Source organism: Vipera ursinii (genome assembly GCF_947247035.1).
Source record: "Vipera ursinii genome assembly, chromosome: 1".
Taxonomy (NCBI): Eukaryota; Metazoa; Chordata; class Lepidosauria; order Squamata; family Viperidae; genus Vipera; species Vipera ursinii.
The window spans coordinates 287,228,216-287,254,620 of record NC_139512.1 but is presented as its reverse complement, the minus strand read 5'-3'; positions in this window follow the sequence as shown (position 1 = coordinate 287,254,620).

The following is a 26,405-nucleotide window of genomic DNA, read 5'->3' as shown; positions in this document are numbered from 1 at the left end:
ATTGTTGTACCATAAATTGCCAGTTGACATTATCAAAAGCTTTCTGCACATCTAAAAAGATTAATGCCATTTGTTTCCCTGGATGCATTTTGTAATATTCCAAGGTATCTAAAATCATTCTTTATGTGTCTCTTTGGTAAAAATCCATTTTGGTCTGGATTCAACCAAAAATCTCTTCAAACTTTCTCCTATTATTGAGGCAATTTTTTGTAATCCACATTTAATAACAATATTGTTCTATAATTCTTTATCTGAGTCAAGTAGGAATCTTCTTTTTGTATTAAAGTGATATTGGTATCTATCCATGTATTTGGTAGTTTGGCCTCTACTAATACTTCCATTACATACTTCTTGTATTAGTGGGTTTAGTATATCTTGTAAGCTTTTATAAAATTCTGCGGGTAGCCCATCTGGGCCTGGTGTCTTGTCATTTTTTGTCTTTTTATAGCTTCTGTCAGGTCCCTCATTATTATTTTCTCATTTAACATGTTTTTAAAATTCTCTGGAAACTTTGGTAGGTTAGCATTTTCTATATATTGCCTTATTTTTTCCTGAGTAATTTCCTCTTTATCATAAAGTATTTCATAAAAATCTTTAATTAATTTTTTGTCATATCATTTTGGTATTGTAGATCGCCTCTTACATCTTGCAATTTATTTATCTGTTTTTTTTCTCTCTTTCTTTTTTCAGTTTATAGGCCAACCATGTACATCTACCCGGCTTATTAGCATTTTCAGAAAAGTTTTGTTTTGCTCTTTTAATTTGTTGGGCCATTTCTTCAGCATCTATTAAATTTAATTTGTGTTTTCTTATGTCCAATTGTTTTTTAAGTGTCTTCTTTTGTGGCTCTCTTTGTAGTTCTAATTCTAATTTCATCAATTCTTCCTTTAGCATTGTTTGTTCTTGTTGTTTTTTTTCCTTGTTCTTTTTCGCCATGTAAGTTATAGCTAATCTTCTAAAATATGCTTTGGCTATATCCCAAATATTTTGGAGTGATGTATCTTCTTTCTTATTTTTTTTAAAGGAAAATTCAATTTCCTTTGCTACATTTTGTTTAAATTCTTTCTCTTTCAGTAGAGATTGATTCAATGTCCATCTTAATTTTTTCCTTGCTCCTCTCCATGTCATCTTTATCGGATTGTGATGCTCCCATACATTAGTTTCTATCTCAATCTCTTGTATGTTCATTGTTAGTTCAGCAGAAATGTATATTGAGATTTCTTTGGGTTTCTCTCTCTCCATATATCCTGTTATACAGATTTCTTCTGCCATTTTTAAAAAAGCCTTAGGTAAAATGTTCCTACCTTTTTCCCTATTTTACTACGTCTGTAATCTAGCTTTCCATATACAATTGCACTGAAGTCTCCTACTAAGCAAATATTTTGATATCCCATTTCCACTATTTTTTATGTAATTTTTGATGAAATTCTTCTTGTTTGTTGGTTGGTCAGTGCATAGATTGCTACCATCAATGTCTGGTTTTGGTTTAACATCATTTCCACCATTAGTATTCTTCCTGCTTCATCTGCATACATTTGTTTTGGGTTCATTTTTTCTTTAATGTATAAAGCTACTCCTCTTTTCTTTTGTTGTGCTGATGAAAAGAAAAGCTTCCCACTTTTCAGACACTCCAGAAATTTATAATGTTGTCTTTTAATATATGTTTCTTGCAAACTATATCCATTTTTTAGTTTTTGTAGTCGTGTAAAGATTTTTTTTTCCTTTTTAAGGGGGAGTTCAATCCATTGAGAGAATTCCATTATCCTCTGACTCTTCTCAATATCTCATCTCTTATTGATTTTTTGACAAATCTGATGAGTACCTCTCTAGGGACTTTATTTCTTCTTGCATAACTTCTTGCATAAATGTTTGATCAATCTCCTTCGCTTTCCTGTTTTCCAATTTCCAATGCTCCAGCTAGCAGTTCTGTCATCAAGTCAGCAAGATCTTCTTTGTCTTCCATTATGTTCTGGAATCTTAAAAAAATGAGATGCCTTTTCCATTTCCAAAACTATTGGAGTTTTGGTATTGAGTCTTCCAGTTCTTTATTTGCCTGTATCAATCTTTGATTTTCATCTTTTATTTCTTCCAACTTTTGATCTGTTTCTATTGATTTATTTTCTACTTTCTGAATCCTTTGCTCATTCTTTGTAATCTTCTGTTGAAAGTTTTCTAATTGGGATTTCAAATCATGAATTTCTTCCTTCATTTTGTCAAAGTTATATTTCGTCTCTTCATGATTTCTCTTTGTGTCTTCTTTGTGTGAGGTAATAGCCTCCTGGATTAGTTGTAATGTGTTTTGCATTTCCTTCTGGAAGCTGTTGGTTTTTTCTTACTGTAACATTGCATCAATTGATACACAGGACAGTGGGTAGTAGAAAATGGCACTGAGGATGTTTCTTTGCTAATTTTAGTTAGATTAGGGACACTCATTTTCATTCCCACCCTCCAATTCTAATATATTCTCCAGTTATCAAACTTATACCAAACCTTCAATCTTATAGCAAATATTACAATATGTCCTTTAAATGTATTTCAAAAATTTCTTGCAGTCTTTATCTGTAGTCTCTTGTAAGCCAATAGGCTCCCCCAAAAAGGGGGAGAAAGGAGGAAAGAGAGTTTATATTCCAATTCTGTTTTTCAATCTCAACTCCAAATAATTATCCAAAAGTCCAACATTATCAATCAGCTCCAATTTGTAATCCAAAAGATCCTATTATGTAAAATTAATAGTCCACAAAGCCTCTCCCAAAGGGAGTCGCTAAGAGTCAGATTTCTTCTGTCTCTAAATACTACTTCAAGATCAGGATCTATAATCCAATAGGTTCCCCGTAAAAAGAAAAAAAGAAAGGGGGAAGTAAAAATTTATAATCCATTTTCAATACCAACTCCAAGCAGTTATACAATAAACCAAAATCATCAGTCATCCAAAAATTATAATCCTCAAGGCCCTACTATTCCAAGTTAATAATCCATAAGGCCTCTTCCAAAGAGATTAACCAAATGTCATTTTTTCTGTCTGTGAATAGTTCTTGATATGGCAGCTCAAGCAATGTTTATAATCCAGGAAAGCCAGCTGGCTTCAGAGTAGTTTATATTTATAATCCATCCTGCAGAAAAACAGTCCCAAGAGTTCCTCTTCTTTTCCAGCTGCAATCTGCAAGGCTGAGAAATTCAGGCACATCAAAGAGCCTAGCTTGCTATCTCTATCTGGGTTTCAAGCCAAGGTCATTCTTTCCAAACAGTGTACGAAGCAAAAAAAAAAAGTCTTAGTGTTGTTCTTCTTTTCCACTACTAGAGGTCTATCTTTCAACCAGAACTTATATCTCAAGAGTTCAGTCTGATATTTTTTTCAAGCAAATAAAGTTTCCAAGATACTTTAAGTCTACCAAATTTTTCAGTGTTACAACTTTAAATTATTTCTAATTTGCTTTTATAGTCTGACTATTTTTCTCCCCAAAGATGTAAACTCCGCCATTCTTCTAGGGGGGAGGGGCACCAAGAAACCAACCACCCACCCTCTTGCTTCTGGGAGCTTTGCCTTTGGGGATTCTTTTTTCCAGGAATTTTTTTTAAAAAAGTAGAGCAAGAAAAAAAATACTTTCACCCAGTTCCAAACACATTGCTTAAATTTGCTAGCTGGTGCTTTTTTCCCTGCTGTCAGTAGCTTCCAGCAGGCTGCTGAATTGCAGCCAATCATTCACCTGCTCGTTTAGAGGGCTTCCTCAGAACAAACAGATCAATCATTCTGTGATTTATGAGGGTCCCCTCTTTCTTTGTTGTCTCTCTGGGGCAACTTTAGGCCCTTTTGGGGGCCCCAGCAGGATAAAACCGAACACAGGAGGCAGAGCCCTGCTTCTCTGTGTCCGCCTCACTATGACATGAAAACTGGAAGTCCCCAAGCTGTTACATTTCTAAATGTTAAATCTGACCACCTAGAGCCTTGGTGGAGCAGTGGGCTAATGCCTCTTTAAGTAACACCAGCTGCCCGCAATTAGTGCAGGTTCGCATCCCACCAGGCTCAAGGTTGACTCAGCCTTCCATCCTTCCAAGGTAGGTAAAATGAGGACCCAGATTGTTGGGGGCAATTAAGCTGACTTTGTAATAATGCCGCTGTGGTGTGTGTGAAAGCCCTAATAAGCAGGCATATACATAGAATGAAGGCTACTGCTAAGCTTGTAAGCCGCCCTGAGTCTTCGGAGAAGGGCGGGATATAAATCGAATTTAAAAAAAAAAGATCTGTTCTTCATTATACAGTAAAAGAGCAAACCTTTCAGTAAGGCTATTTGTGGGTCATCCCTACCATTAGTTGTGGTGGCAATTCTGGTAGTTTCTGTCACACACACACTCACCTACCACTTGCATGGTCCAGTTTTGAACCAGACCACAGCCCGGGAGTTGAGGACCCCTGCCCTAAAGTGCTGTTTTTGTCCTGTAAAGCCCTTTATGGCTTGGCAGGGTTCCTGCTGAACAATTTAAATCAGTCTAACCTATCGGGTTATTTCAGGAGCAACAACTCTCAGTTTCTCACTTTTGAAAAATAAATAGAGCTGAAGCCAAGTGCTGTTTTTCCGTGGCACAAGGGATTCTCGGGAACAGTCTCCCAGTGCTGTTTTGTAAAGCATTTCACCATTTTTTAAAAAGAAAATCTTGCTAATTTCTTGAGTGGGGGGGACGAAGTTCCTTTTAATTGTTTCTAAGCTTTGTTTGAACTTTTTATTGCTGATGTTTTACATTTTTCTACATTCTGTATATCCCTAAGAATTAATTTGGATTCTGGCAGGATATAAATACAATACATGAATAAAATATATTTTCAGTATGCATCTGGTCAAAGTAAGCCCTAAAAATAAATGGCCCCTCCATTCATTTTCTGAGACCAGTTATTATCACAAACTAAGTACATTCAGATAAAGGTCGTTTGCAAACCACAGCAATCTTCTTGTTCCTATATTGTCTGTAAAAGTCAAGTGTCTCTAAACTGAGCTCAACTCCTGGTGAATACATATTATAGTGTAACAGTGCAAGTGGTCTGCTTTCTTTTAGGACAGGCATGTCAAACTGCCGGCCCGTGGGCTGGATGCGTCATGGTGAAACCGCACCCACCCATTGCCAGCAATGGGGGAAAAGTCCTAATACGTTGTGCGATGTCACATGACATTGTGAGTTTGACATGCCTGTTCTAGGACAATAGTAGATCTTCCCAGTCTACAATTTCATTATTTGGTTTTCTGAATTTTTCTCCCCCAGCTACGAACCAGATCCAATTCTGTTTAGTTTTTGTTTCAAAAACAGCCAGGATTGCACAATCAGTAAAAACAACTGTTTCTGTTTTTATCTGTAGAAAACATACTTCTAAGTGTTATTGTAAACCTAATCCATTTCTACAACACATTGGAGGCTTAGCCATAGACCTATGTGTAAATCAGCTTTTGGTGAAGGTGAAGGCTGAAGAATGAACTCTATGCTCTGTTTCAGTTTTTAAATTTCTTTTCTCATTGTTCACAGAGCATATAGAAATAGACTTAAAAATTATAATTAAGTAACTACTCATGCTCACCTTTGAAGTTGTTTTTAATAGACTCTAACCTATTGTTGAAGAAGCTAGCTTTATTATAGATGTGAAAGGAGTTGCTTAGAAAAAGATTAAATTGGATCAGTACAGTGCAAGTTTTATTTATTCAAGTAGCATGAACTTTTAAAATATCTGGATTAAAGAAGAACTCTATCAATAAGATTTTACTTCCATTCAAGAGTCCAGAATTAAGACAGATACAGTAGTTGATTTTATGTATGAGCATATTTTTTCAATTAATTTTATAGCTGGATACACTAAATACTTGAATGCTATGTAGACTGGTTTTCTTAAGGTTATAACATCTCAAGAATATCTCCACAACTAAAAGAAACAAAAAACACTAAAATTGTTATGGATGGTTATAGAAGCAACGAGATGTTTAGTCTGGATTTGGCATGTTTATCCATCTATTGTCCTTCCCAAGGACCTGGGACATATTATTATTATTACCAAACTAGTATAGCACATATCCATAATTCTCTTAAGGGAATTATAGAGAGGCTTATAAATAATAAGCCTAGGACTGAATACTTAATAGCTATCTGTACAGTACCCACAAGACAGATGTCATTCCTCAGTAATAGGTTTCCATAACTAGCAAATTGTCTTTAAAGGCAGACCCATGCACAGCATGTTGCACTAGTCTAGTCCAGAGGTCCCCAACATTTTGTCCAGCAGGCACCAGTTCCATGGAGAGAGGTTTTTCCACAGACCAGAGGGTGCGTGGTTTTGTGTGCTACCTGCATCCTGCAAATGGGGCTTTGCTTATTTGTCCAGACTGGGTGCTGGCATGCCATGGACCATTACAGTCATTACAGTTTTGAGCTACCAAACAAAGTTATTTACTTGCATGGCTGACAATACTCTTCGCTTTAGGGTTCCTTTATTTAAAGCATTGCCATGTAGGGAACTACATATGCACATGGTGCTAGTAAAATCCTGTTTTTCCAACACAGTTACTTTGAAGTCTGCTACAGAGTGTCTGGGGAATTTAAATGCTCTGATGTTATCTCGTCCTTGTTTTGAGTCCTGATATCAAACTTGGGTCCATTAATTGTTTTACATAAAGTTTATTTCTGTTTTTTCTATATAGAGGGGCATCACTGGTGAATGAAGCTTGTATCACAACCCAGGAAGAACAGGTGAACAGACCTCTATTTTTTTTTTTTTTGCTAGCCCTGTGATGATTGCTCTTTCCTGTCTTGTTGACAAGAACCTGCTTCAGTTTGGGTGGTTGCCGTACAGAAATATGAGGCTTGCCACCCAATACCAGAGAAGATAAAGCTTTACTGGCCAATATGGGTTGTAGCTTATTAATATGCTTAAATGATTTTGCCATCATGGATTAACCTCCTCCTACAACAGCAAATTACAGTATGCTCCAATTTCAGTAGATACATGAATGAGACATATCTGAGTTAGCTTACTGACCTCCAAACAATGAGATCAAAGCAATTGTCAAAAATTATTTTTTCCCTGAATTCTATTATGCATTTTTCAGGAGCAGTCCATTTCACAACTCCAAAGTTGTAGAACTACTGTTGCTCCCCCGTACATCAAAAATGCAGGTAAAAGTAAAGTTTAAATATCTCATCCAGCAATCAGAGTGATCTGTGATTGTTTTGGATTGGATTGGATTGGATTGGATTGGATTGGATTGGATTGGATTAATGCTAGGCACAAACAACCAGACCCACACATAAAAAGTTCAAATTAGCTACTTTATTGTTTAATATCTGTTTCATAGCAATCTTCCCACGCTGGCAGTTTGCACATGGGCCAGACAAGATAAGGTTCTATGGCATTCAAGGGGGGGCAGGGAACTTGCCCTCTGTATACATACTCCAGACTAATTCCCTGCTTATTTGTTCTCCTATCTCTCCCCAATGATTAGATTAGATTAGATTAGATTAGATTAGATTAGATTAGATGAGATGAGATGAGATGAGATGAGATGAGATGAGATGAGATTAGATTAGATTAGATTTAGATTTAGATTTAGATTTTAGATTTTATTAGATTTATATACCGCCCTTTCCCGAAGGACTCAGGGCGGTTTACAGGGCATTTTAAAATCACATCAATATAAAATACAAAGTTAAAAGAGAATTAAAAGTTTAAATTATCCCTGAAAATAAAACCCCAGTTAAAATTCTCAGCCTGGGTCAGAGAGCTCAAAGAGCCAAGTCTTCAGGTCCCGGCGGAAAGAGCGTAGGTCAGGGGCAGTCCTGAGCTCCACGGGCAGCTGGTTCCAGAGGGCAGGCGCACCCACAGAAAAGGCCCTCTCCCTAGGTGTTATCCGCCGGCAATCTTTTACCGCCGGCACCCTGAGAAGACCCTCCCTCTGCGAGCGCACTGGATGAAGGGAACTTGATGCTGGCAGCAGGTGTTCCCTCAAATATCTCGGACCCAAGCCATTTAGGACTTTATAGGTTATCACCAGCACTTTGAATCTCACCCAGAGATCAACCGGAAGCCAATGCAGCTCACGGAATAGAGGTGTTACATGGGAGTATCGGGAGACCCCCATCACAACTCGCGCGGCCGCATTCTGCACCAGTTGTAGTCTCCGAATGGTCCTCAAGGGCAGCCCCATGTAAAGAGCATTGCAGTAGTCTAAATGGGAGGTCACGAGCGCATGAGTGACTGTGCGTAGGGCATCTCGGTCCAGGTAGTGTTGCAACTGGCGCACCAGGCGAACCTGGGCAAAAGCTCCCCTGGTCACAGTTCGTATATGATCTTCAAAATTGAGCCGTGAGTCCAGTACGACGCCTAAGTTGCGAACCCTATCAGTGGGGGGTAACACCTCACCCCCCATCATTAAAGGTGGAATAGTTTTGGCAGGATTGAGATGAGGCCTGTTTCTTCCCATCCAGACCTGGACCGCCTCCAGGCAATGGGACATCACGGTGAGGGCATTGCTGGGTTGGTTCGGGGTGGAGAAAAAAAGTTGGGTATCATCAGCGTACTGATGATACCCCACCCCGAAACCACGAATGACCTCACCCAGCGGCTTCATATAGATGTTGAACAGGAGGGGTGAGAGAACCAACCCGAGGGACTCCACAAGCAAGAGGCCTTGGGTTGGATCTCTGCCCTCCCATCAACACCGGCTGTGAGCGGCCCAGGAGATAGGAGAACCACCATAAAACGGTGCCTCCCACTCCCAGCCCCCTGAGACGTCGCAGTAGGATACCATGGTCGATGGTATCGAAAGCCGCTGAGAGATCTAATAGGACTAGGACAGAGGAGCAACCCCTGTCCCGAGCCCGCCAGAGATCATTCACCAGCGCGACCAGTGCTGTCTCCGTGCTGTGCCCGGGCCTGAAACATGATTGGTACGGGTCCAGATAATCAGTTTCCTCCAGGAAAATTAGATTAGATTAGATTAGATTAGATTAGATTAGATTAGATTAGATTAGATTAGATTAGATTAGATTAGATTAGATTAGATTAGATTGTTATTGCAGGTGATGGAAGGAGCAGCAGCAGCCAGGACTACATCAGTATCTGAAATACTATTGATTTCTTGGAAACCACTGAATATTTAAAAATTAAAAAGCATATTAGAGCCAAGGCATCTATTTACTTACAGAAGTAAGTATAAACACAAACAATATTATTCCAAAGTGGGAGATCTAAAGTTGCCCCTTCCCCATTGAGCTCAAATAATCTAGCTGATCTACTGTAGTGTTTACACCTAACAAAAATAGAAACTTAGACTAATTGGGCACAGGGATTCAGTTTCTGGCAGTTGAAGCAAGACTTTTGTTTTGCTTCATGGTAAAACAAAGAACATTTTTACTTATCCAAGTCTTAATAGATCTTTCTCATGTGATCTCTTCCCTATCTGCAACCGTTCTACAGTACTTGTGTAAAACATTGCAAATATTAAATACAACACCAGCCAGCAATCCACATAAACAAGATGATGGCTCTGCTTCAAGGGACAAGTGCATTCTTATGTCTGACAGAGGTAGCAACTGTGAAATAGATGGTTATGTTCTTGAATTAGTTGGGTGCAAGGGCATAACAAATTATTTCATGTGTCAGAAACAATGTTCAAACAAACAGTTATTTGCCTATTGCTGCTATTATCAATCTGTGAAAATGCACAACAATCTTTCTTCAGAACGATTATATACATTTTAGGACAAGACAGAACTTTAAGGATATTTAATATGAAGTAGATTTAATTTAATCACCCTTTTGAATTGAATCTTTGACTTAAATCTTAGAATCAGTTCAAGATGCTGAAACAAATCAAGCACCTTCAAATCACAGAGTTGAAGGGGGCTATACAAATGAATGAGTCCAACCCCCTGTTCAGTTCAGTTATCCAAATTAAAAGACACAGCTGTCTCGGATTGGTTGAACATATCCAATTATATAAATTGAATAAATAAATATTCATTGATAAGGAACATATCTGGTACTTCAGTGGGAATCCACCTTCTTACATCTATTATTCCATATGGTATACTTTGCCTTTTTTGCAGGAATTTAAAATTAGCTTCTATTTCAAAAGTATTGTTTGCAGATTTTGGGAATACATAATGTAATGTTTTCCATTTGCCTTTTAAAATATAGATTAATTAGAATCACCCACGATGCAGATTATGGAGTATAGAAGTGATAGTCTTTTGGAATATAATCCTGCCATTCGGCTAAAGGAGGAGATTTCATTAACAGATAGCAAATGATTAGTTAGCTATGTTGAAGGGAGGGAGGAAGCAAGGAAGGAAGGAAGGAAGGAAGGGACAATGAGAGGGAGGGAAGGAAGGGACAATGGAAGGGAGGGAAGGAAGGGACCGAAGGAAGGAAGGAAGGAAGGAAGGAAGGAAGGAAGGAAGGAAGGAAGGAAGGAGGGAGGGAGGGAGGGAGGGAGGGAGGGAAGGAAGGAAGGAAGGAAGGAAGGAAGGAAGGAAGGAAGGAAGGAAGGAAGGAAGGAAAGAAAATGCTAAAGTGTTTTATTGGCAGGATTAGGTATAAGTATTTCTGGAATTGTCTACCTTATGTGAGCATATAATTTGACTCTCTTTGGGGGCTACGTATGAGGATGGTGTGAGGAAGAACTATAACTAAGGATTAGCCCCTTCCATGGGCTAATCCTACAGAAAGCCAAACGTTATTTGTTTATTCAATTTATATAGCCTTTCATCTCACATACAGTATGTGAATCTGGCCTTACATAACAAAGTTAAAAACATAAAAAAATACAAAAACAAAACAACCACAAAATAACCACAAAAACAGTAAAACAATAAAAAATGATTAAAATATAAAAGTATAAACAGCAGAAGAGCACAGTCAATTCATGTACAATCAGTGGCGGGATTCAGCTGGTTCGCACCACTTCGGCAGAACCGGTAGCTAATTTTTTTCTTGCCCAGAATGGACTTCTAGCATCCCCACAGAGAACCAGTTGTTCACATATTTGAATCCCACCACTGTGCACAATATAATATAATATAATATAACCCCTTTGCAGGTTGCACACTACTGTACCTGCTCCCAGATCCCCAGACCAGATGGCAAAGGCTTCAGGCCCTCCTGGAAGACCAGCAAGATCAGGGCCAATCTGACATCAAGAGGAATGATGTTCCTGAGTGTTTCTGTGTGTGTGTGTGTGTGTGTGTGTGTGTGTGTGTGTGTGTGTGTGTGAGAGAGAGAGAGAGAGAGAGAGAGAGAGAGAGAGAGAGAGAGAGAGGGAGGGAGGGAGGGAGGGAGGGAGGGAGAATATGCTCTTCCTGCTGGAGCTGAAGGGATGGTAGATGTAATTGGGGAGAGGCAACCCCTCAATAACACAGTCCCATGCCATGAAAAGTTAGAAAAACTATTGGTAAATTGAATTGAAGGCCTTCTAATATAGCACCTTGGAGATGGTGTAGTGAACCTTCTCCATGATTACATTTTAGATACAGTGGATCAGGCTAGACTCCATCAAATCACATTTAATCATACATTTTGGAAACAGCAGAGTATCCATCCCTTTCTTTGAAAGGCTCTCACCCTTAGTTGAGATTAATGGAGTTGGGGATAACAATTTAAAACACTGTAGTTATTTCCCAACCTATGCTGTCAGAAAGGTAAAATCACTTTGTACATCTTCAGGACTATTTTAAACAAAGCATAGAATGACATTTAAATGGAAATAATTGTGTGCCTTTTAGAGCCAGGAACTTTCCCAGAATTATTCTATAGCCTTATATAAGTGAACGAGCTGAATTTTGAAGATTGACAAGCAAGCAACTCTTTTATTTTACTCTGAGTGTCATGGAAGAAGGATGAAGTGCTATCTGACTCTCACTGAGCCACAGGCAAGATGTGGGATTTTACCACAGCAACTGGGGAATAATGAGAAACCACAATAATTATCTCACAATTATTACTCATTTCCAGTTCCAAGCGTTTTTCCCCCCTAGAGCTGAGGAGCAGCAGGATGGTAGAAAGGCTTGAAAAACTCTCACGAGGACACTCAGACACACAAAAAAAGCAGATAAAATTCAGTGTGCAAAATGAATATATCAGGGTGTGGAATTAACCTCCTCCCCAGAGTTCTGGCATAGTGCTGAGCACTGAATAAATGACTGCATACAAAGAAATGTTAAAGAGTCCAGCAGAGGACTTTCAGATAAGGATATTAAGGTACAATTAGAATTGTTGAACTGTGGATAAAATACGCATCTTCTTCTCCTCCTTCGCCTTTTCCCTGTCATCAACCTGTCTCAGAGATGTATTATACTACATATCCCATTATCCTTAACCGGGACATGTAATAAATCTTTTGGGCAACAGGTGGAAATGCTGTTTCAGAAATTATCTCAACTCCTGGAAAGATGGATTGCAGTGTTCCTGTGGGCAGGATCCTAACATCCATATGAAACAGCTTGGAGAGATCACAAACTGTGAAGCTTTGAAGTCAGTAGAGGCAGGCAAGTGCATGATTCTTCATGCCCCTCTGTGAATGCTAATCCTGAAAATTCAAAGCAATGCTTTCAGGTGTCGCCTCTTCTATAAGGTACATTTGCTTGTTATTGCTAAGATGGTACTTTTATTCCACAGAACAGATGCAGTTTTGGAGGTTTTGTCTGACTGGGAAATTCTGTTTCATAAGCAGATTGCAAAAGAAATTGGAAGAACTTCATAGTATTTCTAATTATTCCATCAACTTTCTCACTGCTCTGGAAGCTCTTGTAATATACTACAGTATGTGTACTACTATCTTTAGAAACAATTTGGAAGTTTTTGCTTCAAACATATAGTGAATATCCTGGCTCATGCATGGTGTCTATAATGGTAGAAAAATTAACAGGTTTTACCTGAGCTGAAAGTGCGGTGATGGAAAAAATTGGAGAAAATGGAAAAATGCCTTCCTAGAAAATATATATATATAATATTTTGATTTGTCTTCCAATGTTTTGCTGGTCTATGATTTCTAAGAGCAGTGGTGGATATTAGGTGGATATTATAAACAGACATAATTTAAGAACACTTCTTACATCATTGCCTACACAGTAACTTTAATATTTTTCTTTTTTAAATGGAATGGAGCATAACAGAGGGCTTGTTTCTGTCACAATAAAGAAAGTGAAAGGAGGTGGTGACTTCTACCTCCAACTTTATTTTTCCAGCTTCATTAAAATAATAAATGTACTACTGTAATAAGCTTGTGTATTCAGACATGCCGCTGAATTCAGGTAAGTGGGTATTGCCTAAAAGAGATTCTGCTTATGTTAGAAGCCAGGCAACCATGAAATTTCTTGAATCCCTTTTGTCTACTCAAATATTAGAAGCAATCATCCATGTGTTGATTTAATGCCTATTTAATATGAAGTAGAAGCTTTGTTTTAACCTTGTACATTTCATGATAGAGTTATCATTGTGTGACCATTATCATCCTTATCCTCTGCGCTCCCACAGAGAGGGCCTCCTTAGGGTGCCGTCGGTCAAAGAGTGTCGACTGGCGGCCCCCAGGGGGAGGGCGTTCTCTGTGGGCGCGCCAGACCTTTGGAACCGTTTACCAGTGGAGCTCCGGACAGCTCCCGACCTTCGCTCCTTCCGACGTGACCTAAAAACATATTTATTTGAACAAGCCGGCCTGGTCTGATAGGTTTAGGGGTATTTTAACGTTTTGTATTAATCTATTGAATTGGGCTATTGTATTTAATATTTCTTTTAATTTTTATATATTGTATTTTATTTTATTGCCCTGTACACCGCCCTGAGTCCTTCGGGCGGTATAAAAATTAAAATTATTATTATTATTATTATTATTATTATTATTATTATTATTATTATTATTATTATTATTATTATTATTATTATTATTGTTGTTGTTGTTGTTGTTGTTGTTGTTGTTGTTATTATTATTATTATTATTATTATTATTTCCAATATCCATAGGATAACAATATTAAGTGAATTTATGGGAAAGAAGTATGTTTCTGTGTTCCTAGTCTTTGTAAGTTCAGAATACAGATGCAGTTAATCTTTCTTTGAGTTATTAACAAGAACTTTGGGGGGGGACTCAGGAGGACAATTTTTGAGAGATGTAACTTCAGAAGGACAATCAGTTGAAGGAATATGGCCCCAGTTCTTTATCTCAATCATTTGCTGAACTTTATTTCTCTTAAGTAAAAGCTGTTACTTGGTTCCCACCTTTCCAAATTACAGTATAATTGTTCTATTATGAACTTATTTGATTTTTCTATCTGTAAGATAGCTATTAAGTTCTTACGCCTACTATGGTCTGTGGTACCAGCCTTGCAAATCAATAATAAAATGGAAGTGATTTTATCTTGGCCTAGAGTTAGCCCCCAAGTCCACAAAATCCAAACTCAGTAGAGGAACTGAGAACATTGACTTATCATGGCGAAAAAGCAATATAAACACAAGGTGGAGAACTTAACCAACTACAAGGGCAGTACGAGGAGCATGGCTAACACCGATGCCTCGCTGGCTGAGGAGCTGAATATCTTCTTCGCTCACTACGAGGTAAAAAGACCAGACCCCATAGCCTCTGCTGGCCAGCCTTCTGATTTTCAGCAACTCACCCTATCTGAAGACCAAGTGAGAACTGTATTGAAGGCTGTGAATCCCAGCAAAGCCGCAGGCCCAGATGGGGTGCTGGGAATAGTAGTTAGGAATTGTGCCGACCAATTAGCAGGGGTCCTGACAAGGATTTTTAACATCTCCTTGCAAACGGCATGTGTACCATCATGCTTGAAAGCAGCTACCATTGTCCCAGTCCCCAGGAAAACTGCAGTTGAGTGCCTGAATGACTACAGACCTGTTGCATTAACATCTGTAGTCATGAAATGCTTCGAAAGATTGGTTCTCCAACATCTCAGGACATGCCTCCCACTGGATTTTGATAAACATCAATTTGCCTATAGGGGGAACAGGTCGACAGACGATGCCATAGCTACTGCTTTACACTCTGTAGCAAGTCATCTTGAGAAACCTGGAAGTTATGTCAGGATGCTTTTTGTTGATTATAGCTCATCGAGAAGCTGACTGACTTGAAATTCTCCCCCGCCATCTGCAATTGGATTCAAGACTTTCTTAGGGACCGGTTACAAACAGTGAGGGTTGGGTCTGCTTTGTCCACCCCCCTGAAGCTTTGCACCGGCTCGCCACAGGACTGTGTGCTTAGCCCCTACCTGTATTCTTTGTACACATATGACTGTGTATCATCTGACCTATCCACTGCGATAATTAAGTTCGCAGATGATACGACCATGGTGGGTCTTATTACAGGTGGAGATGAGACAGCATACAGGGCAGAGGTACAAAAACTATCCATATGGTGTTGTAACAACAACTTGCACCTGAACATCGGCAAGACGAAAGAGATGGTGATAGACTTCCAGAGGAAAAAGGAGGATCCTGCCCCACTTTACATCGGGGAGGACTGTGTGGAGAGAGTTTCCTCCTTTAAATTTCTGGGAGTCTACCTCTGCGAAGATTTGACCTGGAAAGTTAATACAACCCAGGTGGCTAGAAAGGCCCAACAGAGGCTTCACTTTCTCAGGGTCTTGCGGAAGAACAGGATAGAACAACGGCTAATGACCCTCTTTTACCGGTCTACTATAGAGAGCGTCCTCTCGTATGTTATTGTGGTTTGGTATGCTGGTCTGACAGCTGCAGATAGGAAAGTATTACAGAGGGTGTAATACAAGACATTGTGGGCTGTCCCCTGACACCACTGGATGACATCGCCAGGGCTCGCTGCCTTGGAAGAGTGAGGAAAATTCTCAGGGATGACTCACACCCTGGATGGTATCTCTTTACTCTCCTACCATCGGGTAGGAGATATAGGAGTATAGCCAGCCGCACCAACAGGCTGAAAAACAGCTACCATGGGCTGTTAGGCTTTTGAACGGGAAATAATTTTTATAAACTTTAGGCAGAATTGACTTGCAAGGCCGGTGTGTTGTGCAATTGGTGTAATAAGATGGAGGGTTTGTTGTCACTGTGAGTTGGGGGCACGAAGGGAGGCTCAGCCAATCTCAATGTATACATGGTTGTACTTTGACAATAAAGGTTCATTCATTCATTCATTCATTCATGTAGACCATGTTGTTGTTTTGTTTTCCACTGAATGTATATCGACGCAATCACTTCTGTTCACACCCACATGAAAAATATAAGTGCTCAAGTGGCTGAATGGCTCACATTCATTTTCATTTTTGAAAATAAGTGATCAGAATCAAAATCTATACCTAGTATCTATTTAATAGTGCCAAAAGAACATTCTTCCTGAGTTTTAAATGCTATTCAGAAAACTCTTGTGAATGCAACCTGATAATGAGATGCTAATATGGATGAAGTCATGTATTCGGTAACGTCTAACAACTTGCTCTAACAACAAACCCATTTTTATTTTAAAAATAGCATCCAAAATAACTTTCACAAATGGAAACTCAATGGCACAAAAGAAAGGACAAGCACCTTTGTCTAACTCTGCTGTGCTAATTTTGGATTACTAAAGAATCTGCTTAAGAGGAAGTTATTGTTGTGACCTGTGTGGTAAAACAATCACTTTTCAAGAACTTGATAAAAGCTGCCCTGACAACATATTCAAAATAATTGCTTGGTGATTAATATTCAGTGGTATTTAAATTGCACAGAAATATTTCCTCAGATGAGCATCTGAATATTGCTTTATTCACAGCATCATTGTCTTTTAACGTTCATCCTATCTTTTAGAAGGCAGCAGAAATATCAAGAATTTCACTTTGACCTTTGTATTTCCCTTTTCTTATCTTAGGTTATTTCATGCAAGGTTATAGTTTGTAATGGTTCATTGTTTACAGATTTATTTCAGAGGAAGATGTTAATAATTTCTGCTTAGCAACAGCAGGAGACACATATGAGGATCATTTTGCTAATGCTCAAATGGATATTGCCAACATATAAATAAGTGCCTAAGTTCAGAGATATGTTAGCCAAGGAAAATGGCTTTAAATGGATTTTCAAAATAACAAGTAGACTTAAGAACAGTAAAGTATACATTCTCAGCAAATTCTTCATCCTGGACTTTATCACATTTTTTTGTTTTCATTTGATTTATAGGCAACAGGAACACAGACTTGCGAAATTAAGTCTAGGAGACAACTAGTAGAATTTATCAATAAATTTAAGAAATTAATGCTTTCCTCCCTGCTATAATATCTGTTATTACATTAGTGAAATAATTTTTACCATGATATATGATAAAATCCCTTTCATGACCTTGATGTATAATAAAATCTTCTTCATGACCCTATTCCTTTAAAAAATTTAAAAAACACTAATAGATATTTCAGCACTCCTGACCAATTAGCTAAAATTGACCATCTATTCTTCAGTATGCTTGAATCTGCACTGAGCTTTAATTCCAAAGGCTCATGATGCCCTGTGATTCCTTCCTTTAATAAATCTCTTTTATTTGTTCTTTATAGTTCTACTTAAATAGACATTGTCTGCATTTAATCATAGCAAACATATGAATGAAATGCATATTTGAACTTGTAATCTTCACTAAACATGGCATGGCAATTAAAAATGACATGCAAGAGAAATTCAATTTTGGAGAATTAAATGTCAATAAATATTTATATGTGATTAAAGAAAAAAGATATATATGGTAAGGGTTCCCCCGCACATGCGTGCTAGTCGTTTCCAACTCTAGGGGCCGGTGCTCATCTCTGTTTCAAAGCCGAAGAGCCAGCACTTGTCCGAGGATGTCTCCGTGGTCATATAGCCGGCATGACTAGACGCCAAAGGCATATATATATATATATTTACACAAATATGAGCCACTGCTGTGGCTACTGCCTGTAAGATGGCCTTGGGCTAGGCCGAAACAGGAAATAAGATTTGTCCCATGTCTGGGACTAAGCAAGTGGATTTAAAGTGGCTAATGTTGCAGCTGTAGTTAGGTTTCTGTTTTGTAGTTGTGTGTCGTTCTCGTTGTGGGTTCGGATTTGCTTTTTGAATGGTTGTGTGGTGGTGATGTCATGTGATGTTATCATGAGTTTGGGTCTGGTATCATTCTTGGTGGTTGGGACTTGTCTGTCAATCAAGGCGGGTTTCCAAATGGCTGCAACATTAGCCACTTTAAACCCCTCCAAACCACACAATAAGCAAACTGACACCCACTGTAAAAACATGGCACCACCACAAACATGGAACCGAACGAAAGCAGCACAACTCACCAGTTCAGGTCTAAGGCTGGCAGCTGAGACCAGCCCATCCACTCAAAACACATCCCCACCCAATCAGAACACAGCCCCCATTCAAAACACACTCTCACCCAATCAGAACACAGCTAAGCCCCCACCCAATCAGAGCACACCTCCACCCCATCAGAACACAGCCAAGCCTCCACCCACAGAACACACCCCCTCTGGCAGTTTAAAAAAGAAGAAAAAACAGCCACTATCACACACTTCTCCCAGAAGAATGAAGCTGAAGTCACCAGCCTGAGGATGACGGATGAGATTTCATCGAAACTTTGCCCTGATACCTCCAATTCTACGTGGGAAAACACCCAAATGACCAAAGATCTACATACAAACACCTTCGGAAGCTGATAATGTAAGAAGTCTTAACTTCAAGCAGGAGGTTATAAGAGTAAAGGTAGCATACAGCCACTTACAAATATGCATCCCAAAATTCACTGAAAGAATTTAGACTTGGTCTTGAAAACAAATGCTAAAACAATTAAGGGAGGAGTTTCATAAATAAAAAACTCATGTCGAGAAAGAAGAAAAAAATGAGAAAGAAACTAAAATAACCACACTATGATTCTGTTTGGCATGGGATGTAATAAACAAAAACTCTTGGTGGGCTTTCAAGATTCTGTGATTTTACCTTACAATACAGCAGTCCTTGGTTAATAAGGGCAGTTGGAACCAGAATTGCTTGTGTTAAATGACATGGTTATAAAGTGCAATATCACCTGATCATGAGGCTTAGCAACAGCAGTTCCAGTTGGCATCATTCAGCAAGGAGCACATGGGTCATTAAGTGAGGACTTATAGACTGTGACATCCTGCCAGCTTCCCCATTGACTTTGTTTGTGGGAATCGCAATCACATGACCACAGGATAGTGGGGTGTTGGAACTCTGAGAACCAGTTTTAAATCCCCCTCATTCCGCATTGTGGCAGGTTTGAATGGTCACTGAATGAAATGATATAAGCCAAGGATTACTTGTAATATAGAACTTTTCTGGAACCCCTTGCTGCTGCATCTGTTTCTTGACCTTGCCTACCTTCAAAAGAGGTCCTTGTAACATATATTATTTAATAACCATAGCTGCTATTTTTGATCACGGCCTTCTGATTTTATCTCTAACTATAGGGAAAAGTGGATGATGATGATGATGATGATGATGATGATGATGATGATGATGATGATGACGACAACAACAACAATAACAACAACAATAATAATGTAGTCTTTCTCATCCTTGGAAGTTTTAAGAGGTATGAACTTCAACTTCCAGAATTCCCTGGCCAGCACATACCCAATCCACACATTTTAAGTTTGCCAAGTTTTGAGACACAGGTGAGAAGCAGAGAACAAGCGGGCTAGGCAAAAAGGGGGCAAAGCCAGCCTATGATCACATGGGAAGGGTCAAGCAGATGCTGCTCTTGGCATATATTCCCTTCTTCCTACCATTATTCTCCTCTGCTTACTTTTTTTAGCTGTTCAGAGCAAGAGAGCTCCCTTGGCAGATAAGATGACCTTGCCACTCACCTTTCTGAGAGAGGTGAGCCTTAACAGCTCTTTCTCACTTAATTACAACCCAGCCAGCCTTCAGCCTTTCCCCTCTCAATTTCTGCAAGCATTTGGGACAAAGACAGCCAATTTTCAGGTGAAAACTCTACAGAATTGTTTCTTTCGTTCCTGGTACTAAGAGTTTAAATATTCACTTAAGCTTCCTCTGGAGACTTTAACTTTCTCCTTTTCTCCTCCCCCATTTTCTCTTTCTCTATATCAATCCAGCGACTGCTGGGGGGGGTCGAAAAAAGTCAAGATAGCAGCCACAACATGATCAAAGCTCTGTCCATTTTTACGTGCAATCCATATGGAAAACAGGTGGGGTTTCAACTACCATTATAGCCATTATCTAGTCTTTTTTGACCTTCTGCCCCGTCCCCCCGCCCCCCACAGACATCTCTGTTATCTGTATCATTTATATCTGTAAATGTTGATGGAAGGGGAGAGCTTTGGATTAATTCTCAATTTCCTAAAGATTTTGCTGCACAGATATATTTTGAGCTTCTTCTGTGTTGGGATTTGAAATTGAGCAGGTAAATAACGTTTTAAAGAATTCATACATGAATGAGAACACTGTGATGGAAGATTGAGCACCAAATCTTAATAAAATGTGCAAAACTTCATTCATCTCATTAAGGTTTATAATGAAATATTAAATATAAGAGGAAAGGAAATTTCCTCTTATTTAATTAATTTAATTAATTTAATTTAATTTAATTCAAACAGGCTTTAATTCAGTGTTACTTTTTTCTGTGTCTTTTTTAAAAAAAACAATAATTGGTATTCCAGTCCTTATATATAAAAACTTCTGGAATACCCTTACATTTAGTCTAATATGTGAATCAGATTGACTTGTGTGTTCCTAAAGGATAAATCTCTGTTCATTCATTTTTCAAAAGAAAACTAATGACATGTTTCTTGGCATAATTGCAGAAAATGATTGTCAAAAGCTCAAAATGTAATTACAAAAAAAGTTGCATGAGGCCTTTTAATGCAATTGGGTTTTTAAAGAAAAAAAAAGCCTGTCCATGACCATTTGCTGGAAGATTTTGGTAAATGTAAATATCTCTAATTTCTTTCCTCTGACTTTTCCTCAGAGTTTAAATATGAATTTATTCATTACACTAGAATAGAGTTAGAATTATTTTACATAATTATATGATTTATTGTCTCTAATAATCCTATTGAGTCCAAATGCTTTCTTTAACAAAGAATAGTATGATTAATAGTAATTGGAATATGTTAACAGTGATGTGTGACTTTAGAATCTAAAGCTCAACATGCTGATAATGGTTCAGCAATATTAATGGACTTTTAGTGGCTCTCTGCAAATAGCAAATCTTATCCTGAGAAAAGGGAAACAGAATTATAGACTTTATTAATGTGAAATTATTGTGAAAATGGGAGCAAAATCATGCCTTCATTTGTTTCGTATGGCTAGTTATCTATAGCCATGATCCTTATAAATAAACAGGAGATAGCCATCCCTGATCAGTTTTTTATCAAGCCTAAATCTTATCAAGTAGAGGTATACAGCCTGGGTTTCTGCCAAATCAGACCAAGATGGAAAGAGAGAGGATTGCAGTGTTTTCAAGTCTTAGACAGATTACCTTGGAAATAGGATACAGTAATTGCCATCCAAAAAGAGGTCAGGATCTGCATAAAAGGATGCTAATGCATATGTATAGTTGCAAACAAAATAGTTAAAACTGAAGCCTGCTACATCTTACCATAATATAGGACTGCAAGAGCTGGACTACAAAAATGTCCAGGTGTCCACTAGATTGGAGGAAAGGGTTCAATTTTTCTAATTCTCTCTGCTGCCCCCTAGACGTCATTTGGATTTTTGCAACCCAAGTCCAGTAGCCCTACCATAAAGGTAAGACTACTAACTAGGTCACTCTTGTGCCACTTGTGAGAGCCCAGAACTTTAGCTAAATAGCTAAAACTGGGTTTGGTTTGATGGGGAGCTAAGTAGAACCAGCAATCTTGATGGAGGATCAAATATAAGTCAGCACTTAAAAATGAAGCCATGAATGAATTGAAGATGATTTTAAAAAGGAAAGAAATGTACCTTTTGTCAAAGTATGGATTGGGGCATGTAAAAAAAGTCCCATATTTGTAATAAGAAATATCCCTGTCTTTTGTGTGCTACAATTTTATAAATAGATATGTAATGGAAAATGGTATTATTTTGGAAATGTACTGTTCAGTCAACCTTATATTATTAAATGCAGCTGGTTTTCTGTAATTAAAAGGCACTGCTTTGTTTTGTAGTTGCTGGGAAATGGTCATCAGTCTTATTCCTTTCTCAGAGTCCAGTTGTAAATTGTATTTAAACTACAAAACTTATTCTAGATACTGCAAAGCTCTTGTCTGGACTATCTCCATTCCATTTCTACTAATTCTTTATTCATTCCTGCTGTCTGCAGATAATAACATTTATATGTTGTGGAACATTAGTAATTCAGTCAGACAAATCATCTTTATCTGTGCAACCAAATATGCATATGATTTGGCAAAAAGATGATAACTGACTGTCCTTTTCCCTGATATCTCAGAGAGTGCACATGGCATTTTAACTTGGTTTTTCAGTATGTCAACAGAGGAAAGGAAAAAAGAAAGATGCAGTCAGCCAACATACATTCTATGAGACATAAAAAACTGGTAATTGCTAATATTCTCTTCATCTCTTGGCAAGTTTGTACAGATATCTCTGGATAAATAAAGCTGATGGCAAAGTGATGTGGACACTCTTATCAACAAAGAATGTAAACATAATCCAACTGAAAGTGAGCATTCTGCACCATGGCAAAGGAAAAGCAATATTTTTTCTCAATACAATCAATAGGATTAAAATATTTAACCTGCTCCCCGTTTCTTACGTTGTACTACAAAATGGGATCTCTTGTCAATAGTTTGTTACAAGATACATTGGATTGCTTTTGTTACAGTAGGGATTTAGAATGAAAAAATATGATTTTATCTGATCAAGCAGCATCCCCAGTAAGGGAGAGAGATGCAAAAGTTTACTGAATAAAAGAACAGAGGCACAACTAAAATAAAATAATAAAATGTATTTAATACTTATCCAGAAACATAAGAAGCATGCAGTTTCAAATAGCTAAATGCAGTTTTTCTTCAAGCTAATTGCCAGACCAGCAGGTTATGGTCTGCATTGTACCAGAACACCTAATCCAAACCGTTTCTCAAAATCAAGAGTTCTCCTCAGCACCCCAACTAACTCTCAAATTTCCTGAACTCAAAACTCCCAATCAAAGAATTTCCAAGGTTTTTTTTTTCTTTCTACGACCCTGTAATCCCTTTTATGGGGTGAAGCAGGGACAACTAAGCATAGCTGAGCGTTTAGTGGCTGGATGCCCTTTCTGACCCCTATGCTGAGTTCACAGCAGATATTTTCTCTTTGCACACTGATAGAGAAACATCTGTCACTGCCTAGGATTGAACTTTCAACCTTCCAAGTGGGAGGCGAGCTTCTTCACCTCTAGGTTACCCCACGCTGCTCAAAAACTTTCCAGGTTACCAGGATGTATATCTGTAAATGGAGAATATCTGAGAGTTGCGGCCCATAATTCAGTCTCCCATCTTTCTAAAGAACTTCAGGAGACTATCCAGAAATATGTTGACATTACCAGAAGGAGCACAGGAAATAACTTAAGGATCATTTTTTGCTTTGGTAGGGCCAAGGATTAGGATGGCAGCAAATACTTTAAAGGCAAATCTCTTCCAAACCCATCCATAAAACCATCCAAACTGGAAAAGTTATTTTTCTGAAATTTGAAAAGCTCATTAAATTTGTCCTATGTCTTCTCAGAGAGTTAGAGGACTGCATGCAGACCGTGGGTTGCCTGTACTTGCTCCTTAGGATTTACTGAATCATATTATTATTCATGAAACTGTGTAATTGACAGTATTAACAACATTCAGATTCCATTAAAATCTTCTGCAACCTTCCTTTGAAGTAATACGTAGTTTGAATTTGTCAGAGCATGCACAGTCTTATTGCTCTGAGATAACCCAGGAGTAAATAAAGTAAACAGTGGTCTATATTCAATGGTGGTTTATCATACACTATCTACAATATACACCAGGAACAATATACATACACATGGTAATACAGTAAAATCCAACACACAGCAATTACAGCAGGAAACAGACGAGAGACACTCCAGCAAAAGCCTTCCCTTTTATAATCAGGCTCTTAAAAGGGACAGACTCCTGCTGAGTCATTCCTATCATTGCATCATCCACCTTATGTTACTTTACATCATTACATAAACTGTTTAGCTATTAAATTATTTCCTTGATAGAGTTCCATGGGGAAAGGATTGCTTAAGTAGTGGACATAGAAAAACAAGAAGACTTGTATTGAAATCTGAAGAAATGTAGTTTTAAACCAAAGGAAAATGTCCTTCATTTTTCTCATCTCTTCCAGTTATTTTATGGCTTAATTTTCCTTATTACTTTTCTGTTTTGCATAGCTTACTCCAAAAGAGAACAATATGATGGATATGTAGGCCTAGGTTTTGCGTATTAGGCTGTACAGTTAAGTATGTATTGAAGGCTGAATTGCACACACAACTCATGCATAAAATGTGTATAAGTTATCTTGCAAAGAAAATTCTATTATGTAGCATATGTATTGCAATAAAGAATTCTTTAGAACAGGGGTCCCCAACCTGTGGGCCAAGGCCCGATAGTGGGCCATGGCCTGCTGGCCAGTGGGCCAGCATGTGTATGCACACCCCCTCACTTGTGATAGCCCCGCAGCCACAGGGTGCAAAAACAGGCTGCCGCTGCTCCTCAGGACAAGAAAATGGGATGCCACCACTGCACCTTGGGGCACAAAAACAGGCCATGCTTCAAGGCGCAAAACTGGACACCACCATGCCATGGGGTGCAGAAATGAGGTGCCACTGCACCATGGGGCTCAAAAACAGGCCACCACCATGCTGAAAGGCACAAAAACAGATGCCTCCATGCCGCGGGGTACGGAAACAAGGCACTGTGCCACACAAGAATGGGGTAGGGATAGTGAGTATCATGTGGGCGCTAGCTCCGTCCCGTTTGCTATGCACATGTGCCCATGGCCCCTTGCACAAGTGCACACATGCACGGGTATAAAATGCTTCCACCTCCCTTTTTCCTCCAGTTCGCAAACCGACAAAGGTTGGTGACCTCTGCTTTAGAACAACCGGCACACCAGGTTGAACATTTGAATACTTCCAGCAGCTAGTCAGTCTCTGCTGAATATGAATATCCATGTGATCTATTATTCTGGATAGTAACAATATTCCTAAATCACTATCTTAATTTGCGAAGGGAATTATTTACATCTGGTGAGTTAATCTGTTCCTTTAAATAGCCTGTCCAGGGATGACTGGAGTGAAACAAAAAGGGGGAAAATGATGCTATTTCAGTCTTTCATGGGAAGATCAGGATGGAAATGCACTGAACATTTTCTTAAAAAAAACCTCAGATGCTTGCTGAGTTGCTCTTTGATCTGCTTCTCCTCCAGGCACTGTGTTCAAGTCATTAGCTTCTGAATGGCCTGCTTTTCAACCTCACATGGATCTAAAGTTAAACCCCCTGACCTGATGAGATATACTTGCAAAAACTTCTCTTCTTTGACAACATGCGCCAACCCTTGTGATTAGAAGGACATTCCAGTGCTAGAATAAGAGGTAGCCAATGCAAGAAAGTGATGGGGAGCAGGGAAATCCTGCTGCCTATTGCAAGTATGATTTTATTTCTTTTCTTGGTTCCTCACGCTTCTGATTGGGCTTAGTTTTGATATTTAAGAGGCAGTAACATCTCAGTCAGATAAAAACCTTAGGCAAGCAGCTGTGCCAAAGACGTGTGAATTTAAAAACTGAAATACAGACAGTCCTCCACTTACAACAATTCGTTTAGTGACTGTTTAAAGTTACAACAGCCCAGATGAAAATGATTTATGACCATTTTTCACACTTACAACCATTGCAACATCCCTACGGTCACGTGATCAAAATTCAGACACGTGGCAACCGAGATGTATTTATGACAGTTGCAGTATCCCAGGATCACGTGATTCTTTTGCAACCTTCTGACAAACAAAGTCAATGGGAAAGCCAGAATCTCTTAACAACCATGAAACTAACCTAGCAACTGCGGGATTCACTTAACTGTGGCAAGAAAGGTCGTAAAATGGGGCAAAATTCTCTTAACAAATGTCTCATTTAGCAACAGAAAATTTGGGCTCAGTTGTGATTGTAATAATTTAGGATTTGGTAACCAAAAGAAAAAATTCTGTAGTTATGCTCACTGCCTGAATGCCATCCTTGGCAATTGGATCACACTTTCTATGTGAAGATGCTTGTTTGCCTCAGCATTTGGTTGATAAACTCAGATTGTGAGATCTTTCTTCCATTTAATATTTGCACATTTTCTTTTCCTTCCAAGAGAACATTCAGAGCAGCCTACAGCATTCCATAATACAACCAGCTGCCTTAATGTTTAAAATACACAGTGCAAGTACAGCCATCCTTGAA